We start from the raw sequence: 23,876 nt of genomic DNA, 5'->3' as shown, positions 1-23,876 counted from the left end.
GCCAGCAGATGTTGTGAAGGCCAAAAGTATAACTGGGTTCAAAAAAGAATTAGGTAAATTCACGGAGGATAGGTCCATCAATGGTCACGATGATCAAGGACACAAACCCATGCTCTGGGTGTCCCTAAACTTTCAACTGCCAGAAGCTGGGACTAGACAACAGACGGTGGATCACACAAAACTGCCCAGTTCTGTTTATTCTCTATGAATCATCTGGCACTGGCAATTGTTAGAGAAAGGATACTGGGTTAGATGAACCATTGATCTGACCCAGCATGGCCCTTCTTATGTTCTTCTTATCCCATCACACTCTACTCTTCTCCAACACACTGTTCTATAATTCATCATAAGTACAAATTTATAATAATATATTAAAAAGCCACCCTCATTGTAAGACCCCAAAAAGGCTGAGGAGATTGAGTATGGGGGTTCGGGGAAGTGTTCATTTAAAAAAATACTCTGAGAAAAATTAAGGCATTTAAAACTGAGGATGGAAAATTTGAGATGTTGGTCAAGTTTTGTAAAAATGGGTTCTGCCTCCCATGGTTCTGATCTTACAAAGCAACGATCATGTAATGAAAATGAAAGCATTCAAACCTCACAGAACCCAGAGCAGTGGAGTAACAGTGATGTGGCAATACTCTGTATAGTTAACTGAATTTTCAGATGCTTGGCAAATTTGGAGTCAGTGTTGGCAAATTCTAAAATTTTATCATTATGAATGGAAAGAACACTCGGAAAATAAAGGTTTTTTCTCTGCATCTGTATTGAAAGTTTGTAATTTTTCCTGTTAATTTTCTCCTTTTTCCAACATTAAAGAACAATTCTGTGATTCCTCAAATCAAAGGGAGAAACTACTGGTTTTTAAATATGTAGCTTATGCTTCTGTTCTACAGCACAAAATGATGATCCATCAAGTTTAAGTCCTACAGGTGAAAAAATGATGGCGGGAAGGAATTAGAAACTCAGGTCTCAATCCAGCAGAACATTTATTAATGTGCTTAACTTTAAGCCTAACCCTGTGTTTGTAGTTAAGCACATGCAACAGGATGCCCAGCCAAGTCTTCCAGTGAAGGATCCAAATTAATGAAACATTTTAGGTTAACAGCTAATCATATTTAACTGCCTCCGACTTCTATAAACTCCTCTTTGCAGATTGTCTGTCAGGTCAGAAAAGAGGTTTGATCCAAAGAAAGAATACACTGCTTTTACATTCACCAAAAGCTCGTTCAACCATCCTCTTTTCCCTCAACCAAAAAAGAAAAAAGAAAGGAAAAAACCCCTGTTGATTCACTCTTGCAGAGATTAATGCTAGTGGGAAATATCAAGCTCATCAGACACACAGCAATTTTATAACCTGAACAGGGAGAGAAAAAGAGTCCTCAAAAGTGTTTATATTTGTTTTGGCTTCTTCCTCTTTGTAAGTCTCCAGCCTTGAGCTTCAACACAAGCCAAACCACGGCAAGTGAGCCAAAGGTAATGATAAGCATGCACTGTTGAGGTCATTCTTAACCCAACTAGAGACATTTGCATATGAAAATTACAAACTGAAGACAAAACAAAAATTATAAATCTTCCTGTGTGTAAAAATAAATTAATAAAAATAGAATTGTGCATAATATATTTACATTAATGGATAGTGGTTCCTAAATTGGAGGATATGCTGTAGGAGGCCAAGCATTAAGATTTAAACATCTCATTTCCTTGGAATCACAGGTTCAAATCCTACCAAGGTCAACTTAGTCCATGTTCCTTCTTAGGTAAATACATTGAGATCCATGCAATTAGCTGTCTTTCATATGAAAGTTTGGCTTGGTCTAGACTAGCAACTTACATTGGTATAACGACATCGCTTCGGAGTGTGGATTTTCTACACCCCCGAGCAACGCAATTATATCCGCCTTACTCCCAGTGTAGACAGCAGGAGGGTTTCCTCCACTGACACAGTTACAGCCTCTGGGGGAGATGGAGTACCAACACCAATGGGAGAAGTCTTCCCATCGGGGTAGGTAGCATCTTCACTAAAGTGTTACAGCAGCACCACTGAAGTATTTTAAGTGTAGACAAGCCCTTTAAGAAGAGAAGCTGTCTGTTCCTCATGGACACTAGAAGATGCCATGGCAATTTTCATAAGAGTGGTATTTTGCCTTGATGCCGTGGCCAGAACTGGTCATCCTACCAATGTTGTGCAGCATTCAGAATGCCATTTTCTAAGGTAGCGGCAGTTCAGTGGTGCTGTACTACACACACTGTGTCTACGTACAAAAAAAAGGTATGTTCTTACCTCAGGTTAAAACAGCAGTGAAGACATGGCAACTTAGCTTTTAACTCACATTAGCAAGGTAAATTCAATCCCAGGCTGCCATATAAGGCTTTAACTATCAGAATTAAACCCATATATTTACTGCCCAGATTAATTTACAGTCCAAGTATGACATGGCAAACACATGCAAACAAGACATTGGGCATTATTAGGGATGAGGGAATACTTGATGAGCTGGTCTTAAGGCAACACCTGGAGGAGGAAGTGGGGGGTGGGGGGGGGGAGAGAGAGAGGGAGAGAGAGAGAGAGAGAAGTATAAGGTACTAAGCTCTTGGATCTCTTAGGCAGCTCAAGTGCAATACCTTTCCTGCAATATATCCAGCAAGATAGATTATCTGGCTTTAAACATGTAAGTATGAAAAGAAAGAAATGTCCCCATTTTCACCAAGATATTGTATCAAGCTCTTTATCAGCAGTGATGATGTTAAAGAAGCAGCTTGCAGGCTACATTTAAAATAAGCGTTTCTCAAACAGGTGGTATTTAAAGAAACAATCTAAAAATGGTTATTTGATTTTGCAAGTTGTGTTTATTTGTAAAGGGGCTCCACTTTTTACTTTAAAAGACAAAACAACCACTCACCGTCTCTCTTTCTCCACTCCCTATTCCTTCTCTCCACTCAAGGTCTTGTAAGGTCATGAAAAGTGTCAACACAGACCGGGCAATGCTGACTTCCTGGACTCCTATCATTTATGTAAATTACATTACCATGTAAAATGTTTTGCAACAACTAAGCTGTACTACATAATTTTTCACTTCAATTGAGACAGACCCAGAACAGGTTATGAAACACAACAATTATATGCACTGTTCATAAGTCATGGCAACGTATTAAACCACTAGAAAGGTGAAGTGAAAGCTACTACTTTGTTTAGGAATTCACACTTTTACCTTGCAACCACTTTCTCTAGAAAGAAATAACTTTTAAACTGAAGAGCCAGGTAGCAAGGTTAACATCAAACTAGGAAAACACTTGTGAGTGATTCTATTTTTTCTTTTTTTACCCCCTAAAGTTATTTTATGCTGATGAGAACTACTTAAGATTGAGTACTTTACTCACAAACCAGGTGCAGCCTGGGCAACCCCCATCCTGCTCCACCTCGTACTTTAACCTGGGAACAAATGGCTAATTCAGTCTCCACAATTCATGCAGTCCTTGGCCTGTGCTGAGACTGTCCATTACGTTGGTGTTTTTTGTAACAGGGATACCTACCTAACAACAGATGGAGGACACCAAATAATTTAATACGGGCTGCAAGCATCCACCTGATGGAAAGAGCTTTCAATAACCATCAAGCTGAAATGATGAAACCATCGGGCTGGAGACAGGTTCATCTGGAAGACAACGCGTTAGGAGCCCTATAACAAACTCTAAGGCCTGGTCCATATTTAAATATTGTATTGACCGAGCTACAACACTCAGGGCTGTGAAAAATTTTGCCCCACATGCAGTAGTTCGGGCACTCTAACCACCAGTGTAGATGCAGCTATATTTAGCTATCCCCTCTCAGAGAGGTGGATTAACTACACGGACCAAAAAAACCACCACCACCCTTCTGTTGATGTAGGTAGTGCATCTGCTGTGCTGCAACTGCGCTGCTCTCGCACTTGTAGCATAGAGACAGGCTGAGGTACCCGTCCTCCCCACGGCGCTAACTGTGTGGACTTCTGAAGAATTACGGCGCTGAGAAAGTGAAATATCCAATATGCAATAGATAAAGGGAGTCTTTTGGGGCACCTAGCTAAGAGAGAAAAGACTAACAACATAGAATAGTCTCAAGGATGCTTGGCTAACAGTCCCATTGACTTGGGGGAAGAGATAGCTCAGTAGTTTGATCATTGGCCTGCTAAACCCAAGGTTGTGAGTTCAATCCTTGAGGGGGCCATTTAGGGATCTGGCGTAAAAATTGGGGACTGGCCCTGCTTTGAGCAGGGGGTTGGACTAGATGACCTCCTGAGGTCCCTTCCAACCCTGATATTCTACGATTCTATGACTTAAGGGTGACCTAATTAGTTTTATAGCTTTAAAAACACTGGACATCTCAGTTGAATATTTCAACCAGCTCTCTACCTCCATGGAACCAATGCTTTAGATTCCCAAACTGTGGTACATATACTCCAGGAGGTACGATGGAGAAATTGTGTAATGGTGGGTTTATTAATTATTTTATTTATTGTATTTTTCTAATAGACTACTCAGACAAAGCTTTAAAACTCGGTGGGAATTTGCTATATAAAATATGGTAGTTAATTGACTTTAAGATGTATCAATGAGAACACAGATACATGGAGACGCTGACGTACAGAGCCCTCACTTCCAATCACCGTACAGTGCGGGTTCAGTTGCCCAGCAACTATCCAGTTTAACTGACCTCAGAACTTAGTCAGGGTTGTTTTTTTTCAATTGTATACATCACACTATAACTCTATTCGTACATAACAGTGAAATATGGGCAGATGGCTCAAGACAGGCAGTGTTAAGAAGAACACAAAGTATCAGTAGTCAGACAGGTAAGGGAACACAGGCAACTAGAAGATCTGGAAGGAGGTATGTGGGCAGCTGGTCGATCTGGAAGGGGGTATGCAATAAGAAAAGTTTGGGAACCTCTGCTTTAGATTAATACTAAAAGGAGGGTATTGGGTTTGTGTTTGTTTTCATGTACTAAACATGTCTAGGTATGCAATGCACAGGCTATTTCATGCACTTCAGCTGTAATTCTTCCTCTTCACATCAGGTTAATTAGTACAGTCATTTAGCATGGCCTCCAGCTAAACAAATAGTTTCAAATGCAACAAGTACATATTTTACAAATGACGTGACAATAAACTTTGCTGAATGCCTCTCAGCTAGGGAACTACAGGGATAAAAGCAAACACCAGCACACACACACACATTTGTATTAACTGGGCTTCAGTTAAAAGCTGCTCAGGCAGCACTGAACAGCCCCCATCCATTGCTCAGAGTAAGACAATAAGATTAGCCAAACTAATTTGCCTACCTGCCACCAATGATCTACAATATTAACTACATAATACTAAGAGGCAGTATCTAGTAATGAAAGCAGTTAAATGCGTATCAAAAGACCTGGGTTCTGTTACTAACTCAAAACGGTGATGCATCCAAGGTCATACAAGACATCTTGGTGCCTCAGTTGCCCCCCATCTTTAAATAGGGATAATACTTACTTACCTTAATAAAGTACTTTTTGATTCTTGGACAAGAAAGATGTTAAGTGCAAACTACTGTCATTATAAGGTAATTTCCTGATGCGTTCAAATCCATCCTTGCTACAATATGTCCACCCGATAGGCAACAAAAATGTTCATGGTTCAGTTGGAATGAAGAGGGTCAGAAAACAGACAAAGGATGCAGCAGAAATACTGCAAGCCATAATAACTAGGAGGCTACACACTTTTTTGCTTCAGTCAGTGAAGCTGACTAAAGCTCACTGCACACACCAGGGGGTCCTTGCGTCCATCCCCCCCGACCCATGCCGCCCTCCAATCGCCCTCTATTACAGGGACTTGTTGCAACCCCTCCGCCCCATGCTACAGACTCTGTGTCCCCTATTCTCTACTCCATGCAAGGGACTGTGTGCACTCCCAGTCCTCCCCATGCTCTGTGTGCACCCAGCTTCTCCCCGTACCAGGGTCTCACATTCTCCCTCTGCCAGGGGTTATGTGTGCCCTCCCCACCCATTCTTCTTCTTTTCTTTCTCTGCCAACATTTTTAAACTGAATTGGGAGGACAGGCAGAGCTAAAACGAGGGGTAGACATTGTTATGCTTGAATGTGTTAGTTAATGGCTGCCATCCACCAGTTATCTGATCTGTCGACAATTACAGAGGTGGCTGAAGCTGCTAGCTCTGCTAACCAGATGCTAGGGGTTCCATGTATCTCCAACTTCCCTCTGCTGACTTTGCCAAAATCAATACGGTTCTGCCCGTCAATGCCTAGAACATTCCCTGAAATTTTGCAATTGATCCGACGTGGCGTTCCACAGTTATCACATTATATCCGATGAAGTGAGCTGTAGCTGACGAAAGCTTATGCTCAAATAAATTGGTTAGTCTCTAAGGTGCCACAAGTACTCCTTTTCTTTTTGCGAATACAGACTAACATGGCTGTTACTCTGAAACCTGACATTATATCCAAACATCCAAGCATAGAAATGCTATCAAGTTGGGTTTTTATAGCCCCTTTCACACATAACAGCACTTTGCAAATGTTAATTAAATGTAGCGACCCCTTTGAGAGGTGGGTATGTATTACTCATCTTATAGATGTATGAATTGAGACACAGTGATTTTCTCGAGGTTACACAGTAAGTAAATGACAGAGTCCTGACTCTGCATGCCCTTCTCTAACCATTGAACCACATTGAAATTCTTCTACGAGATGCAGCCAGTTAAAGTAGAGGTTTTTGTTTTTTGTTTTGTTTTATAGCAGCACTTATAAGTGCAACAAGGAATATATGAAAACTAATGCTATTTCATAGTGTTTCAGCATGCACTGCATTTCATTTGTTCTGCTGAAAGGAATTAATGGCCAAAGTCCATTTGAAGACAAGCATGGACAGAAAACAGCTCAGAGTGGTTTGGAACAGAAAAGAAAAGGAATTCCAGTTTCATTCTCTAAAAAATGATTGTGTTAATAGGAAGCGAGTGTGATTCATTCACTACAGATGACAAGATGTATTATTCAAAAGGCATTCAGATGAACTAGCAGCCATTTTGTTTTGTCAAGCTGAAATTCGAGCAAGGTGAGAGCCAAATTCAGTCAGTGGTGTGGGGGAATCATTCCACTGCTTCAGTGACAGCACCTCCAGCTCTGAGATAGAGGCTCTCTCCTGCTAGAGTAGGCAGGTAGGGAGATGCGTGCGTACACACATACAGGCCAAATCTTCAGCTGGTGTAAACCAATACAGCTTCTGTGCCATCAATACTGAGGGTCTAGCCTAGATACCCACCCACCATCAGTGATGTCGGCCCTATGAACTAGAAATCAGCATACTTCAGTTAAAGCCGTTTCACTTAAACACAGACATTAAAAAGCAGAGAATCTGGCTATGGCTACACCACCACTTACATCAGTAAAAACTTTTGTCAGTCAGGGGTGTAAAAAACACACCACCCCCCACCAATTGACAAAAGTTTTACTGACAAAAAGTGCCAGTGTGGACAGCGCTTGGACGATGGGTGACGCTCTTCCGCCCCTCATTAGGGGGGTGGTTTTATTTTGTCAGCAGGAGAGCTCTCTCCTTCCCACAAAGAGTGTACCGCTCGCTGTAAGGTACACAGCGTAGACATAGCCTCAGAGGGGTTTCCCCATCTCTGCTTTCATGGCCTTAGATTGCAGCGACTTTCAAATGAACAGAGCTCCTGTTCTTGGAGTACCTGGAACAATGTTGATGGTGCCCACAGAGACCTGACATCCGATGACAGCCCTACAGATAACACAGGAAATCAGGCTGGAAATATATATGCATAGATTGAGGCAACAGCAGGCAGATCAATGAGACAGCAGAACCTACCCACAATCATTAAGGTCCTCTCTTTACTCTTCTCCTACTGCTTTACATGTCCTATTGATTGGAGACTGCTCCAGACCCTTCAGTAACGTACACAATCTTATGTGTTGCAGACTTATAGTGGGTCACCATCTATACTGTACATGCGTAGCATCAGGGTTGGAACGCAAGAATTTTTTGCTACAATGGATGTAACTCCACTATTTGAGCCCAGTAAGATCGCCTCTAACTAACAGCAGAAGTAGGTGCCTTCTACTCTCTTCAGTCCCAGCCACTAGAATGGTCGAAACGGTGAAATGGAATTCAGCCCCAGCCACTGGTGAAATGGAATTTTTACCTTCTTCCCATTACTCCTAATCTAAATCCATCACTGCAAACTGATAATCTCTATGGAGCAAAGACGCACTCTTCGGCAACAGCTTGACTAATGTTTCCCTTTGATAAGAAGCTCAGGTAACAGAACCACAAAGATGTACTACGGTTTAATAATCTCAGCCATAATTAGCCAGACCTTTTGCAGAATGCTGTCGTGGAGCATTTTCTGGTTAGCTTAGTCTGCAGAACCTTCAGGAAATAACCACATTCCGTATTCAGGGTGATCTGTAAAGGAGTAAGAAAAGCCTAAGACAAACGTCAGCACCACCAAATTTTTCTTTTGCTTTCCAGCAATTATTTTGACTCAGACACTGGATTTAGAAACAGAAACAGGTGTGGGAGACGACTTGACTTTCTGTAGTTTGCTTACCTAAGAAAATATGTCTTGGAGCAAACAGACTCCAGGGCTTCTGTTCCGCCTTGTGGGCACTCTTCATCCCCACCAGCAATGGTCTTCTCTTGGACGTCTTCCAGGGATGACGCTGGGTCTGCTGATTAGACTAGACACTGACTGGATGGACCAGTGAGGATGTGCACTTTCAGCAGTGCAAACTGGAGAGCACCCTTTCTATCTCTGGAATCCTAATTTCAGTGCATGAAATAATTGTACCATATATCACATCACATCACAGGCATTTTTCCAAAAACTGCAAAACATTCTGCAACCCAAAACATGGTTTAAATATCTCCCATTATACTCATTCACTTTTCACAGAGTGGATGCACGTATTTTGAAGGTGCAACTTAGGCAATAGTGTTTGAAAATGTAGCTCTGCATACACACACACACAGCAAGCAAACTTCAGAAAACGGATTACTTCCCAACATCTGGAATACTTAAGTATCTTGTCCAGCTTTGGCTACTTGACCAGAATGTGTGTTACATTTTTGGCATCACAAACCACCTGCCACACTACAGAATTGTTTTCTAGTGGTGGTACTTAGAAATGTCATGTAATCTTAAATATGGTGGAGAAATGCAGCAATTGCATAGAAATTTTCAGTGGTTGTGTCCCCTTGTAGGCTGCCCAATAGACACTTCACGGTTCAGCAGCATGGCCTCCAGGTGTTAGTAAGACACTTGGATAAGGAAGGACAGTTAATATGAATCATTTTCCCTGTTACCCTGAAAGAGCCATCTGTATGGCAGGAAGGAAATACACTCTGTGGGACTTTGCATTTGAGAGTACTTGCTGGAGAGTGGTTTAAGGCACAGATCCAAGTTGGCACTCTCCTGTGGAACTGCTGGTGATATCGCTCACCTTTAATTCCCAATTCCCACCACCTCCGCTGAATGGAAAAGGGGAAAGATGGAGTGTGGAACAACTCACCTGTGAGTTCTACCCCAATTAGGTAATTATAGCATAAACCTCCACACACCCTGAAATGACCCTGCTGGAAAACATCGTGTTGCCTCTGTAATATATCAGGGAGACGCTACTTCCCTAGTTCCTCACACTGTCCCTGGGGAAGGGGCAGCACTAGACAGCCTGCAAGAGCTTTTTGGCTGACACTTGGGCTGGTGAGGAACAGCCAACAGAGGCATGGAGGCATCAGTGTTGTGAACTCCACAAGGCAGACACAGGTAGAGATAAGATTTGTCTTTAAAACCTTACTGCCAGGAGCTTTGAATTCAGTTTTCCTACGTTCTATGTTTGCAACGCACCAATACATACCTACAGTCACTAGAGCAGTAAATCATTTTTATGCCCTGATTTTCCAAGGAAAGTAGCAAGCTTCAAAACAACCAAAGAGAAGAACCGTGCATTAAATATTTGAGTTCTTGCAATATTCAACACTTACAGCCCCAAGAGACAAACAGGAAGTGGGCAAGGAGACCAACAGTGGATCTGACTCTGAACCAGTGAACCTATGTTGACAGTGAAGAGAAATGGAAAGCCCCAAATTGTTGCAATGCGTCACGACATGCAAATCATATTCCTAGTTCCAGCCAACCCCTGCTGAAAGGGAAGTTATTTTATTAAACAAAATAGCACTACAAGTGGTTTCCACTGCACTGACTCAATTATTATTTGCTTTATTAAACTGTTCAGATTATCTCTCTGATAATCCTCACTGACCAATCCTGGAACCTGAATTCTTATAACTTTTATCTCTATTATAACTATTCTTGTCTATTTTATCTCCACACACACTGTAGCTTGCAGAACTTCTACATTTTAAAGGCTTCATCCTCATTTGTTGACCCGTTCAGCCAACTTCTATTTGATGTTATGCCAGCTATTCAAAGCCGCTGCAACCAAAAGAAGGAAGAAAAAACAAAAAATCAGCTTCCCTGGATAGGCAGCAGCTAGTTTCAGCTAAGGGGAGTGAGGCTCCTCCTCCACTTTCAGTCTTTCCTTCTCTTATTGTACCAGTGCTCAGATTTGATGTTAACTTGGTCAGAGCCAGAGCCAGATCTCACATTGGTGTAAAATCAGGATCAAGTAAGAGAAGCAGCCCCTCACCATTCCCACTGCCGGGGGAGGGGGGTGGGTGTTGTTATCCACTTCACCTCAGGCTTCATAGCATGAAGAGCCACCTGACTAAACAACATAACCAAACTGTATGGGCAGCACATGGACTGCTGGCTATGGGAAGCTAGCCCCCAGCTCTGACCCTCCTACCCGAGGCCCTGCCCCTCCCCCCCACTGGAGTCCAGAGCCCCCCGGACCATGGCCACCAGCCAGCGGCCCCAGCCCTCCCCGCCCCACAGTGCCGGGAGGGCGGGTGGCACAGGCAGCCCCAGCCTGAGCCAGGGCCAGGCACTGGGGAACTGGAGCCAGAGCGGGAAGCAGGAGGGGGGCCTGGGACCGGAGCGTGGGCAGGGCCATCCCTGGCTGTTTGGGAAGGTGCAGCCTTCCCGAGCCTATGATACCCCCTGCCCAAGCCGAAGTGGCCTGAACACAAGCAGAATAATGGCAACACAAAATAACTCTGAAGGGAATTTTCAGGAGGGCTGAACATCAGAACAAAAGAGGAAGCAACAGGTGTGGGTCTGAACAAGAGACATTTGAAACATAATTTTAAAAGCTACACATCCTCTTTTTTCAAAAAACAAAAGCTTCTTGTGTTGGGAAGGATCACTAACAACAGTGAAACCAACTCTCTCCCTCAACCCCTTACACCTGGTATCAGTTACATTAAAGCATTTTTTTAGGGTTAAAAAGCGACCATGTACAAATGGCTCCTGCTGCTCCCTGCGTCTCTGAGTCACATCTGCTGATCTTTAATCCTGTTAACCCCATAGGAGCTCATGCAGCTATGGGAGAGACATCTCACACTTTTATCCCCCCCTTTATGTAACTATAAACATCAAGGGTGTGCATCTGTCCACCCCAGTAAGTTTTTGTGTTTCACTTTGCCTGCATCTATGTTGGCCAAAAAATGGTCACATGGCTAAAAGTTTAAAACCCACCATTTTTCACCGATGTACAGTGTTTTGCTTCTTATATGGCAACAGGAGTGGGGACAAATTTGCGTCAATAATGTCATCAATGATTCAGACACAGGTTGATTAGCTGTATGACTTACGGCCATCAGTTCTTGAGGTGGTAAGAATAATTTGCATCTCGCCTGATAGAAAATGATTGCCCACTAACCCAGAAACCTGTCAGGGAAAATGCTGGGTCAATATCAAATGCTGCCTACGAGTCCAAGCAATACAGTTCCAAAGTGAGCTGAGGTTTCACACTGTGGGCCTCAGTTATACTTGGCCTGGGCTGCCGATTCTAATGCCAGGTTTTGTAAAAGATATTCAAAAGGCTGCTCAAGTTATGTTCAAATGAAGAGAGGGCAGGCGCACTCTTTATTTATTTAAAAAAATCCCACAATGACTTGCCCCAAAAGACAAATTCATTTTTCAAACAAATCTCAAATTCTCCGCATCCACAAAGGAATTGTGAGGGCAGATGCACTTAGGGTTGTCTCATCAGATCACCACTGATTGTTTTAAGTTAACATCTAAGCAAGCAGAAGATGCTGAGGAAAATGCATATTTGAACCTACCCAGCTGGCTTTGACCGAGAGCAGTCGCCATCTGAAGAAACCCATGCAAAATGAATTCAATAGCCTAGGTCCGTTTCCCAGAGAAGAAGGGACAGACTATCTTCTTCTGATAATCTCTGCTTGGTATAGGAGAGTGTAGGGGAAGGAAGGGTCAGGAGAGTCTGTTATGGCTCCCTGATTCTGTGGACTGGTCTGTGCCAGCCCCAGCGCGTGGTACAGACTTATGCCCCTGGAGAATTAGCAGAGCTCCATCTTGCCCGACACATCCCCTATGCCACGGCAGCTACGGGCAGCTGGCCCTGGGGCCTAGTCTGCTGGCTTTATGCAAGCAGATATTTCCTCACCACCACAGGAATTCTCAGCTGGACAGCTAGAACCAGAATCCATCTTACAATCTTACTGTTCTACTAACCACTGTGTGCAGTGTTTACGACTACAAATAGTCTCATCAAAACCAATGGGGATCCACATAGTAAGATCTAAGGACAAGAAACCTGCATTTTCAAAAAAATGTGACTTGAATTTTTGGGTGCCCAACTGAAGACATCTTAAAGGGGCCTAGTTTTCACAGGGCAAGCACTCAGCACTTTCTGAAATTCAGGCCCCTTTCAAGCCATCTCAGGTTGGGCACCCAAAAAACAGGGACACCCAAAATCACTAGCCACTTTTAAAAAGCTAGGCCAATAGTCTCTGTTTTCCTGATCTGATCTGAAACCACAAAAACAACCCTACATCCTGCTCTCACTGACACCCAGTCTCAGCAGAGAGGCCCAGCATAGGAATGGACCATGAAGACTGAACTCCCCCCTGACTGATGGAGGGAGCTGCCATCCATCCTGGGGGCCAGAGGATGGGGAACTTGTGCCTGTATCTGCTCCTTTTCAATAGGCTGCCAGTTCTGTACCTTTCATTAACACTAAATTATATACTCTATACATAAATGCAGGGGACAAAAAAAACTACTGTTACAAGAAGCAAAACAACTTAAAGAAAGGGAAATTATGATGTACTATAGCAGAGCTCTGACTGTTTTCTGAGTAAGAAAGAGTTAATTAAAACAGTCACATTAAACTTTGGAAACTTGGCATTACTCTTTTTTTTCCTACTCATTTATTCCAAAGAGCCCTCCTTCTCTTCCTCCTCCTCCTCCTCCTCCACAGTGCTACTCATGTCTCATTAAGTTCATAGCTACTAACTGTCACACCTAGCAACCATTCCCTCGGCATGAACTAGTATTTGTTTCAGATTGTTCATCTCTTTCAAGATGGCCAGTTGCTGCTGCAAGCTTTCCCCATCACTTAATTTAAGGAAAAAAGATGATGCCTTATAACAGCTATGTCCCCCTGATATTTTTAAGTTATCGTTTCAGAAAACGATTTCTTGGTAAAATATGATGTACCACTTTCTAAAGCAGGAACCACGTAGTACATTCTAGTAGTTAAGATGGGAACTCGTCTAGAGAACTACTAATGACGGGAAAGCGTAATTACTGAAGATTAACATCATGACACATGGAATTTCAGATTTCCACAGCATGCAATAAAATGACCTCTAACCCCTTCTAAATGCCATCCGATTTATTTTGCCCTCAAACTTCCTGTTCTTGATGCTTTAACTAGCTGTGTTTTCTCACCAATCACAACCAAGGAGACTGATTCTTATTGCCATGAACCTTGGACAGTCATTTGTAGGTACAAAGAGCATGTAATCAGAATAATAGTGTCTCACTATGCACAGGAATCCATAATAATGACACAATGGGAAGACAGGGGAGAATCAATCTAAAGGCTTTTCAGAAAGCAGACAAAAATGCAACCTTCTTATTTTCAGCCCTTCTTGCGTTTCTTAACTCTGAGCATCCTTGTTAGTTTTACATATTGTGTCCCTTTGTCAAACTGCACCTAAAAGGGTGAGGGGAACAGAAACATTAGAAGACAAAAAAGGAGGAGCAGGAGCAGGAAGAGATCATATCAGGACAATCCTTGTGAACAAACAGATGAGGACAGAAAAATGAAAAGAGGAACTATAAGTAAGATTTGCATGTTGGCTTGAGCCCATGTTCTAATTTAGATGTCTAAGTAATTCAGTGTCTGCAAATCTTTTCCTTCACTCCAAGGCTTCCATCTAAAGAAATCTCTCTCCCACAAAACGTGTTAAGGTCAAGAATTATTTCTTGCATTCATAAGTGCTAGAGCATTGTCGGAGCCCTTTTGTTACCTCATTAAATCTTGCATCTGAAATATGAGAGGGGAAACCACGCTGAATGAAATATGGGCTCAAGCTTTTTAAGAACACAGAAGCTGCACACTCACACACTAAAGATTAGAGGGCACTTTAATCAGTCTTGTACTGTTCGTGCTCCAAGGTCTCTAACCGCAACCAATGATAGAGCCACAGAAAAGGAGCAGAGCCAACATGACTTCACAAAACAGCAACTTCAGTTAGTTAATGTATTAATCAAAACCATACCCAGCGCAGTAGTTAGAGAAGGGACAGGACAGGGGGAAGAGGAACATCAACAAAGTGGACTAACATTTACAAAAATACAATGAAGACACAGAAAAGTGTAATGGTTCATTTGTTTTCAGTCTCAGTTGAATTACCATAATCCTTTACTTTACCCCATGTCAGTAGGAATTTGCAGTCAACTGTTTTAAAGCAGAATTCAATTCAATACAGCTGCTGTTCAGTGTCAGAGCCTACATGTTTTCCTGTATCTTACCAAGTTTCCTTTCATAAAAGAGGAATCTCTGATAGCTGATGCTGTTCTTTCCAAAGTCTGTGGCTTGCTTGGGCATCTCATACAGGATGTCCATGAGGTCAGGCAGCACTGGGGAAGGGGAAATATAAAAAAGAAAAAAATCAGAACAGTTCATGATTCTGCACTAGGTTAGCAGTTGCCCGGGAAACAGAAACTACATGTAGGCATAATTCATCCTGACAAAGTGAGTGTGTGCACGCACAGTATCTACACACCCCTCCCTGAGAAATAAATAACCAATTAGATCCATCTGGAACATTTCTGCTGAAAAGTTTTCAGCAAAAAACAGAGGGTGGGTGTGGAACTTCCACAAATGTATTTTTTCACACTTTTCAGCCAGCTCCAATAATACTCTGCATGTACACAGCCTCTTTCAGGACTTAAGGGCTTCATGGACATTAAGGCCCCTTTGCAACACTCTGGTAGCACGAAGGGGGCTTAAATTGGGCAGAACCCACCCAGAGAATCACCCCTACAAAGGGGCCTTCCTAGCTGGCATAAAGGTTCTGTACTGGCTCAGTGGAGATGGCAGACTGGAGGCAGGACCAGAGTCCACCATGTTACAGCTATTTTCTTCTCCCCAGGGCCCACAGGGGGCCATGGAAAGCAGAGCGTAGGTCGAAGTAGCCCTGAGGCTGCTGTAATTTACACTGCGATACACACAGGCTCCTAAATGATCCCAAAGTACAGGGACAAAGGTGGCTTTAAGGGCTTCACCGTCCATCCATTCCCAGAAATAGTGTTAACTGAGGATCAGACCCTAATTTTCTCAAACCTCTGAGAGGAAATACCCCCATTTTACAGGGGGGAGACTAAGACACAGAGGAAATGTGAATTACACACAAGGTAATATAATGAGTTAACAGTAGAGCCAGGCACAGGACCCGGGAATCTGGTGTAACAAGCGGTAGCACAGAGAGAACTGAACTGGGTGAACTTCTGAAGCTTGGGTTGAGATGTCCATGAGAAGAGATGTGTAACTCATGCCCACTCAGTGTGACACTCTGTCCCTGTCTGCCTCACTCAACCACTATGTGACCTCCCCCTCTGCTACAATCATTAGATCACCATGCCTCTCTTAGTGAGCATCCTCATCAACCTAGGCTGAACGTGAAAAGTCAGAGATAGGATAGCCATTACTATTTTTGTTTCAGTGAACTTAATGCTGGTGAAAGGTGATAGGCAGCCTTCCATACGCCAGCATTATCTATTCACAGGACAGGAACAGGCCGTGACAATCTTCCCACTTGCTTCAAAAGTTTCCAGTGGGAGTTTTGCTTGAGCAGGGACTGAATAAAAACAAGAGAGCGTGCCCTTAATTATTACAGCCCTGACAGCACCCTACACTTATATTCATTGCCCTACTACTGTGATATAGTTAATGAACTAAAACAACACAGGGCTCTGATCCTGCAAACCTTACTCAGAGTAGTAATCCTGGAAGCCCATGAGACCTCCCACTAGCAAAGTTGTACGGCTTTTTGTCGCATTCTATCGTAACATAACAACAGGAGAGCCAGCATTTCTGTTCCAAATAGACCATCGGTTTGAACTCCTGTTCAAGTGAAAGTTAGTCTCCAAGATGCCAGCGTACCCACACACATTTACCTTGGAAATATCTTACTGGGCAGAAAGATCGAGATGCAGATTTTTTTTTTTTTTTAACTGAGTAGCAGACAAGGGTTTGGTTTGGCCAGTCACTAGTTTTTTTTTTAAGAAATATTTAAAAATATGTTTTTAAAAAGAAAACATGGAGAGAATTTAATAAAGTTTGGTATTTTCGGGAAGATTTTTTTGAAATGGTAGAGATATTTGAACACTGGCTGCTACGCAAGTGTTGCAGTCACATTTCAAAGCAATTTCTCTTATGCGCAACTGCTGCACTGAACCCATGTTACTGCATGATTAACTCTTGCTCTGCCAAGTGGTTTAATATGGCTAGTGGTTTCAATTCATGTCAATTTTTGTTAGGGACGGTCAATTTTAAACAGCTTTTGAATGATCAGAGCCATATTAAAACCTTGTTAAATGGAGTAGTTAGCTTGTATAGCATTATCCCCCCACCAAATAAAAGTCCTATTCCCTCCACCAAACCAAGAACGTATGGCTTAATGCAGAGGAGCCTTCCACGGGTCAGAATCCGACTGCACAGGCTGTGGATCGGCAGTAGATTTGCCAAGGCTAGCACGGTGGAAAATCTGGGGAAGCCATGCTGCTGCAGTTCCACTTGTGCGTGCTCCTCCCCTTCTCTGCAGCAACCTGGAAGGAGCGCCCACAGAGCACAGCTCTGCGTCACATCCATCTGCAGCCTCCTAATGCCCTGCCAGCCCTCCTGTGCAAGAGTCAAATGAGGCATTAATATAGACCAATATACTTTTTATTGGACAAGACAACCAAGTGGAAAACTATGCTCCACTGGTCATAGATCAGAACAGTATCATTCTGATCTGTCTCATGCCAGGCCTAGAAAGAATAAATGACATAATATGCAACTGCAAGCCAATGCTAACTCGCTTCACTGCATTAAGACACACCAACTCATACGGCAAGTTCACCCCACATTTTATGGCCTTGACATAGGGGGCCACATTACCTTCTATGTCTAGATGAAATGGAGTGGGTTAAAGAAAGCTTGAATAACTTTGCCTTAGTAGGTTAAAATCTAAGGGGTCAAATTCAGAGCTGGCTTGTGAGGATGAAATTCCACTGAAGTCAACGACTTACCCCAAGCTTTAAAAGGAGCGATGGGGTGAAATTAAGTGAAGGGAAATTTCAGCTGTTAAGGAGAAATGCCTAGCAGTTAGCTCTACTAGACTGTGGAAGTGCATCCCAAGAAAAGCACTAGCAGACTCATCGCTTCAGCCATTTAAAGCTAGCCTGAACAACATACTGTATTGACCAATCCTCCACTGGACTAGATGGAACCCAACGGGGCTTTTTCAGTTGCTAACTTCTATGAAATGTCTGTTTCTAAGCATTAGCAAGGGAATTCAAGCCTTTCCCTGTGCCCTTGAAGGGAAGGTGGGCTACATGCATGTCACCAATCAGTGGCTTGGCACAGAAGGGTTCTAGGAGGTAGGTACTGTAATGCCCCTAAAATGATCACTGCCATACAAGGCCTTGATGCAAGGCCATATAGCAACATGCTATCTGTAGTTTAACACATATTAGAACCACGCCTTCTGCTTTATTTTGCAGATCCCTCAGTTGAACCATTGACTAAAGAGACTCAGAACTTTCATCTTCTGGCCATGTCTCAAGCTTCGGGCCGTGTGATCCTTAGATGGTCCTCGAACCATTACATTTTCCTTTCCTCCACAGAAACTATCCTTGCACCTTGAGGGTTGAAGCCAGTGCTTCATATATGGATGGGCTGCAAGAATGCAGACAGTTGTGACACCATGTACGTGGATCCCACTTATCGGTCTGAGGATGGGGGAACCAACCTGCCAGTGTCCAAATGTTTTCAGTCTAACACATGTGTCAGTGGTTCAATGGCGGCTCTGAAGTGAATGAATTTCATAATCAAATATGAAGCCAGTGGCTGCATAAGGACAAATCTTCTAACCCATTTGCCCTATACAGAAAGTGTTGTGCTTGGAGATGAAGGGATGTATTTAAATAGGAAATATCTGCTTCTTGGAAAGCTTAAGGTCTGAATCATGCCGTGTTGGTTTGGTTTTTCAGCAGACAAACTACCACATAGGTTTTCTTGTGGGTGGAGAGGCAGCACTGCCATCAGAATTAGCAGCTGGGTTCCTTTCCCATGAAAACGAAGTAACAACGCCAATACACATTAGGGGCCCAGAGTTACTTGAAAATATCACTGGCTTGTGCAAATGGAAACACCTGCACAAAATCAGGAATCAGCTGCTCAAGCAACAAGGGACAGAAAAGCCAGTGAGCAGTGACTAGCTCTAAGAACACACAAGGGACTGTGCTAACTAGATGGTCACTGGCAGAAGCACAATCAGCAACCCAAGGAATCTGAGTGATAACAAATATGTGAGCAGATATGCAAATATGGATGGCTTTTTATTTAATTAGTTTTTGCACAGGTGCAACTTAGGTGTCTATGTTTGAAAATTCGCTCCCTCTCGCTTACCAGTCCAGGAAAAAGGGTTTTTACCAGCTCTGAAGATCAGCTCAGAGCACAAAACTCATAAGTGGATTTCAAAATACGGCCAATTTTGATGGTTATTTAGATTTAGGGGTTTGGTTTGGCCCATTATAAAAGTAGAGATTATTTGCAAAAGTCGGAGACAGGTGCAGAGCTTCATCATCATCAAAATTCAAGGACATTTGGTTCTGGTACCTGTTAGCGGCTGATGGTGAGACAGCAGAATGACCTTGCAGGAGCTGGTCTGATGGTCCACCCTGCTGTGGAAGGTACCTCTCTCTGGGCATGAGCACAGTTATTCCAAGATCTATCTCTGCATAAATTATATAAACACCATCAGTATTTCTTAATACTAGTAAAACCATTCCATGAGCCAACATAAGTATCCACTGCTCTTTTCGTTTTCCAGCAAAAACTGTAGGGGGGCGGGAGGGCAGGAGAAACAATGGAATAAATTTCCCCTCTATAAACCAGGGCATCAATGCAACTCGGAATTGGCATTTTCTATGGAAATCCTGTAATCAGGCACATTGCCACCCATAGGTATCAGCTATAACTAACCACTGCGGCATACGTCCCAACCCCAGGCATCAAAGACTGGTAATCCCTGGCCACACCCATACCAACTACAAGAGAACACCATGCACAGGGTTAAAAAAATCCTAAAGCAAGATTTGGTTTTCTCAATGGTTTCAGGGGGTGATTTCTGGTGGGTTGGGAAGGGGACAAAAATCTAGTATTTGGATGTTTTTAATAGATTTCTCCAAACAACAACAACAAAAACATTTGCTGAAAGAACATAACCTCCTCACAGCATCAGCAAAGCTCTGTCACAGAGCCCAACGCCGTATTTATACGGCATGGAAATTAACAGCAGCGGCACTGCAGGCTTAGAATCTACTCTGCAAGCAACAAAATGGCTAGTGGTGCTGTTGCCTCCATTTGGATTCCTTTGCTGCTTATGAGGGGTGAAAATGGTGGATGCCGATACCACTGCTGCTTTGGTTATGGTTACACACTTTACTACGAACGTTAAAGTTATATCTCTATGAATCTCCATTCTAACCCTCACCACTCCACTCCACAAAGCGGAGACGCCCATCACCAACAAAACAGAATGCGTCACATATGTAACACGACCATCAGCAAAACAAGTGCAGGAAGCAATCATGGCCGCCTGTTCAGTCAGAGCCCTGCTCAGATGCAAAAAAGAAAAAAAAAACACTGGAATTTCCATGGCCTGTGCTATAGGGGAGACCACACTGGTTCCTTCTGGCCTTGGAATCTAAGAAAAACATTAAAGGTAATGCTTTCAAATGCATAATGCCGTCCATTGGAAGGTCTGAACCTGATTTACAACAGTAAATACTGCTATGGAAATCAGTAAGAGTTTTGCTTGAGTAAAGACTAAATGATTCAGCTCATTAATGAGCAAAGCCTCACAACACCTCTCTGAGGCAGGTATAATAAACCCCATTTTACAGAAGAGGAAGCCAACGCACAAAGAGGTAAACTGACAAGACCAAGGTCACACAAAAGCAAGTAAGTGGTAAAGCCAGGAACAGAAACCAAAACTCCGGACTCCTGTTCAGTGCTTAACCACTAGGCCACTTTTGACCAATTGATTGTTCATACTTCTAACACACTTACATTAGTAACTCCAGCCACATGACCTGAATGAGTCAGTTTCCCCATCACCCTCTAGAAAAATGCCATGCTTCTGTCACTGCCTTATTTCAGATGATCCTTTGAGTCCCATAGATTTAGCTGCAGCAGGTAACCTCAATTCCCATATGAACACGTGTTTAGCAGTGCAACTAAACTTAAAGGTTAAAATAAGACAAAAAAAAGGAGTCACAAGTGCAAACATCTCTGTAAGCAGCTGAGAAATGAGAAAAGGAATAAAAATGAACCACTCTCTATGCCTGAATATGCATGCTCAGAAAGAATGCTTGCTCTCTGTTGAGTGGATGGGGTGCCAACTGTACCTCCTTCTCTAAATCCAGTGGGAACCCCAAAACATTATTGGGCACTGTGCGTTGCAAGTTAACAGAGCCCCCAGCAACGATAGGTGGGAAATACAAGGGGCACCCGTATACATGACATTCAGCAAAATGGACTTAACCCACCATTCGTCCAAGCAACAGCTCTTAACCCAGCTGCTGCCTTGTACAAATGCAACTGCAGTATTGTGCCTATGTACGTATATGTATTGTGTGCTCTGCAGTAAGACTAACAGACACATATTGTTACTGCCGTTCTGCTGCTCTGCGGACCTGGCACTGCAGGAAGCAAGGAGACTCCAACAGAGCCAAATCCACAGGGCGAGGGATCAGCAAGTCAGCAGGGACAGTGGCAACCGCGGTAAGAGAATTTAAAATTCACCATGAACCTTGGCAGAGGGGGGGAGACGTGAAAAACGTAGAGATGGGAATGAGACGGGGAAGAGGGGGACAGATCAGTTATCCCCTCTGGCTTGTTATTTTCCCTCCTTCTGTCTCCTACCACTTCTCACTCTTTAGAAATGGTCTCCTCCCTCCTTTTTACTGCCCCAAGATATTGAGCTGGAGGTAAGAGAGCAATGCAGGTGCCCTTTAAGACCTGATAAAATCAGTGCTGGAAGGGTGCGTGCGCATATATCTACGTTACATAAAAAAATCAGAATACACGTTAGGAGAGAAACTACTATAAAAGAAATCAAGAAAGAACGCAATACATCTGATCTGGCTCTAAACCCAACAATTGTTGCTAAATCACTGTACTTGGCTCTTTAGATGTCAGTGAGTTATACATTAAATGCTTATACCCTCATATTCTTGAAGTCACTTCACATGAAAAAAGGATAAGGAATAACTCTCCCTGCTGAATGATCAAGCAAGTTACTACTCCTCTGCAGAAGCTGGATGGCTTCCTGAGCAAGGAGACCCAAGCTCAAGTGGTTTGTCCACAGAACGTCAGAGCAGAACTGAAATCTTCATTGTCGATCACTTCGAGGAGGCAGGGGAGGATGAGAAGATAGCAAAAAATAGTTATGAAAAAAACATCTTCCTGTTTGTCTTGGCCTCCTTACCCTCTTTTCCAGGTCCCTTCCAGACCTGTGCTGTTGGTCAACAACAAGAACTTAATATCCTTAGAAGGAAGAGAAAGATACATAAAAATCTATCACTTTCCTCTGGCCTAACTGACACGTCACTGTGGGTTATTTTGCAACAACAGGAAACTTACCTGTCACTGAAGTAATTCAAGCTATGACACACTTGGTTCTGGCTTTGTTATTTGCATAAACAACATAACAAACCACCTCCAAGAGCTTGTCACATCCTTCCCTTGCTTTTTGTTACTTTGCATAACTGACACTGCGAGAGAGAGAGAGAGAGAGAGAGAGATTTCAAATGCCTGCCTTAAAAAAATTTTAAAAAAGGAAAAGAAGAGAAAACCCAGGTGATTTAGTCACAAAGTGTTTGGAACTGATTTGAGGCAAGTGAAATCAACATTTAGATTTGACACCCTACCCTCGGCCAATCCATGAGAGCTTTTCACCTGCCATCACCCTTTCTACCAATAGGATCAAGTGTTTAGGCTCAGAACCCTCCCCAGCCAATCGTGTGCAAGCTCAGCCACTTAGTTAATGATGCAGCAGTACAGGGAAGACTATCACATGTGAGCTGGAAGGCTGCCAACATAGAGACACGGAGAGAGCAAGGTAAACAACTTTCCAACGCCAAAATGATGACATTTAATCCCTAAACCCTAGCTTCCCTTCTCGACTCATCCTTAACCCCTTTCAGCTAGTCTGGAAGCCTCTGAAAGGCACGGTGTACCTGTCCCCCTGATGCTTTTAAAAACTGGACAACATGCCCTGCAATGATCACTGCGTCACCATTTACCACTTTCTGAACTACGCAGTGACAAACCTCCAAGCTTTAAAATGCAGAGTGTCTGTTAATCCCTGCACCAACCCCTGGCCGACATGCCAGCCTTTAAATAGGTGGGAGGAAGGAATTAAAAAAAAATTATTAAACGACAGCCTCTGCAAAGTTCTCATCTCCCCCCACGACCACCACCACCCCCAGCTGCATAACAGCACCACAGGCAAGAGCGACATTCGTACCACCTGTGCCATCGTTCCATTCAGAAAACGGCTCTGACGCAGAACAGTGCAGTAACATCCAGCCAAAAACATAATAAAACCACTCCAGGGTTTGAACTTAGGAGTAGGGAGGTGGGGGGGGAGGGGGGAGAAGAACCTGTAAATAAATAAAAGAAGATGCAGTTCTAACCCAATCCCAATCAAAGAGTACGTACGTGGGAAAGACGGACCCCGAGCCGAAGACCTCTGCCCGCTAAACATCTGCGCAGTCCTTAGCCCTTCGCTCACTCGCTGTGCAGCGCCGCAGAATAGAATGTTCCAGAATTTTCCTCCCGTTAACCCTTCCGACGTCTGCCCACCCTCCCTCCCCGCGGGATTAAATGCATCGTGTCTCCAGCATCGTCAATGGGCGAACCCTCCAATACCAATTAAGCCAAAATACATTTTTTAAAAATTAAGCTGGCCAGTTGCAGGAGCCCAGTCCATGATGTTATTACTTCTGTCTCTCTCTCTTGCTGCCTCTCTCTCTCTTCCCCCTTGCTGCAGCAGGGCTGTTGCTAGTAGACCTATCGAGGGAGCTTGCTCTCTCTCTCTCACACTCACTCTCTCTCTCTCAGAGCTCTGTGACGCAGCTCAAAATTCTCCAGGCTGCTCCCTGTGTTATAACAGCG

General features: G+C 43.3%; 1 long non-coding RNA gene across 1 annotated transcript in view; it reads right to left on the bottom strand.

Moving 5' to 3' along the window:
• LOC141975541 (uncharacterized) overlaps positions 1-23,559 on the bottom strand; it is a 30,604-nt gene extending 7,045 nt beyond the window's left edge. Inside the window, exons 1-4 of the long non-coding RNA XR_012635948.1 lie at positions 23,421-23,559; positions 22,341-22,471; positions 19,311-19,428; positions 14,957-15,064 (exon numbers count right to left, since the gene is read on the bottom strand). This is a non-coding gene — a long non-coding RNA (uncharacterized LOC141975541). The remainder of the gene's footprint in view (positions 1-14,956; positions 15,065-19,310; positions 19,429-22,340; positions 22,472-23,420) is intronic.
• Between the last annotated feature and the right edge of the window lie 317 nt (positions 23,560-23,876).

Source organism: Natator depressus, chromosome 21 (genome assembly GCF_965152275.1).
Source record: "Natator depressus isolate rNatDep1 chromosome 21, rNatDep2.hap1, whole genome shotgun sequence".
Lineage (NCBI taxonomy): Eukaryota > Metazoa > Chordata > Testudines > Cheloniidae > Natator > Natator depressus.
The sequence above is the reverse complement of the archived record's forward strand: the minus strand, read 5'-3'. Positions and strand labels throughout refer to the sequence as shown.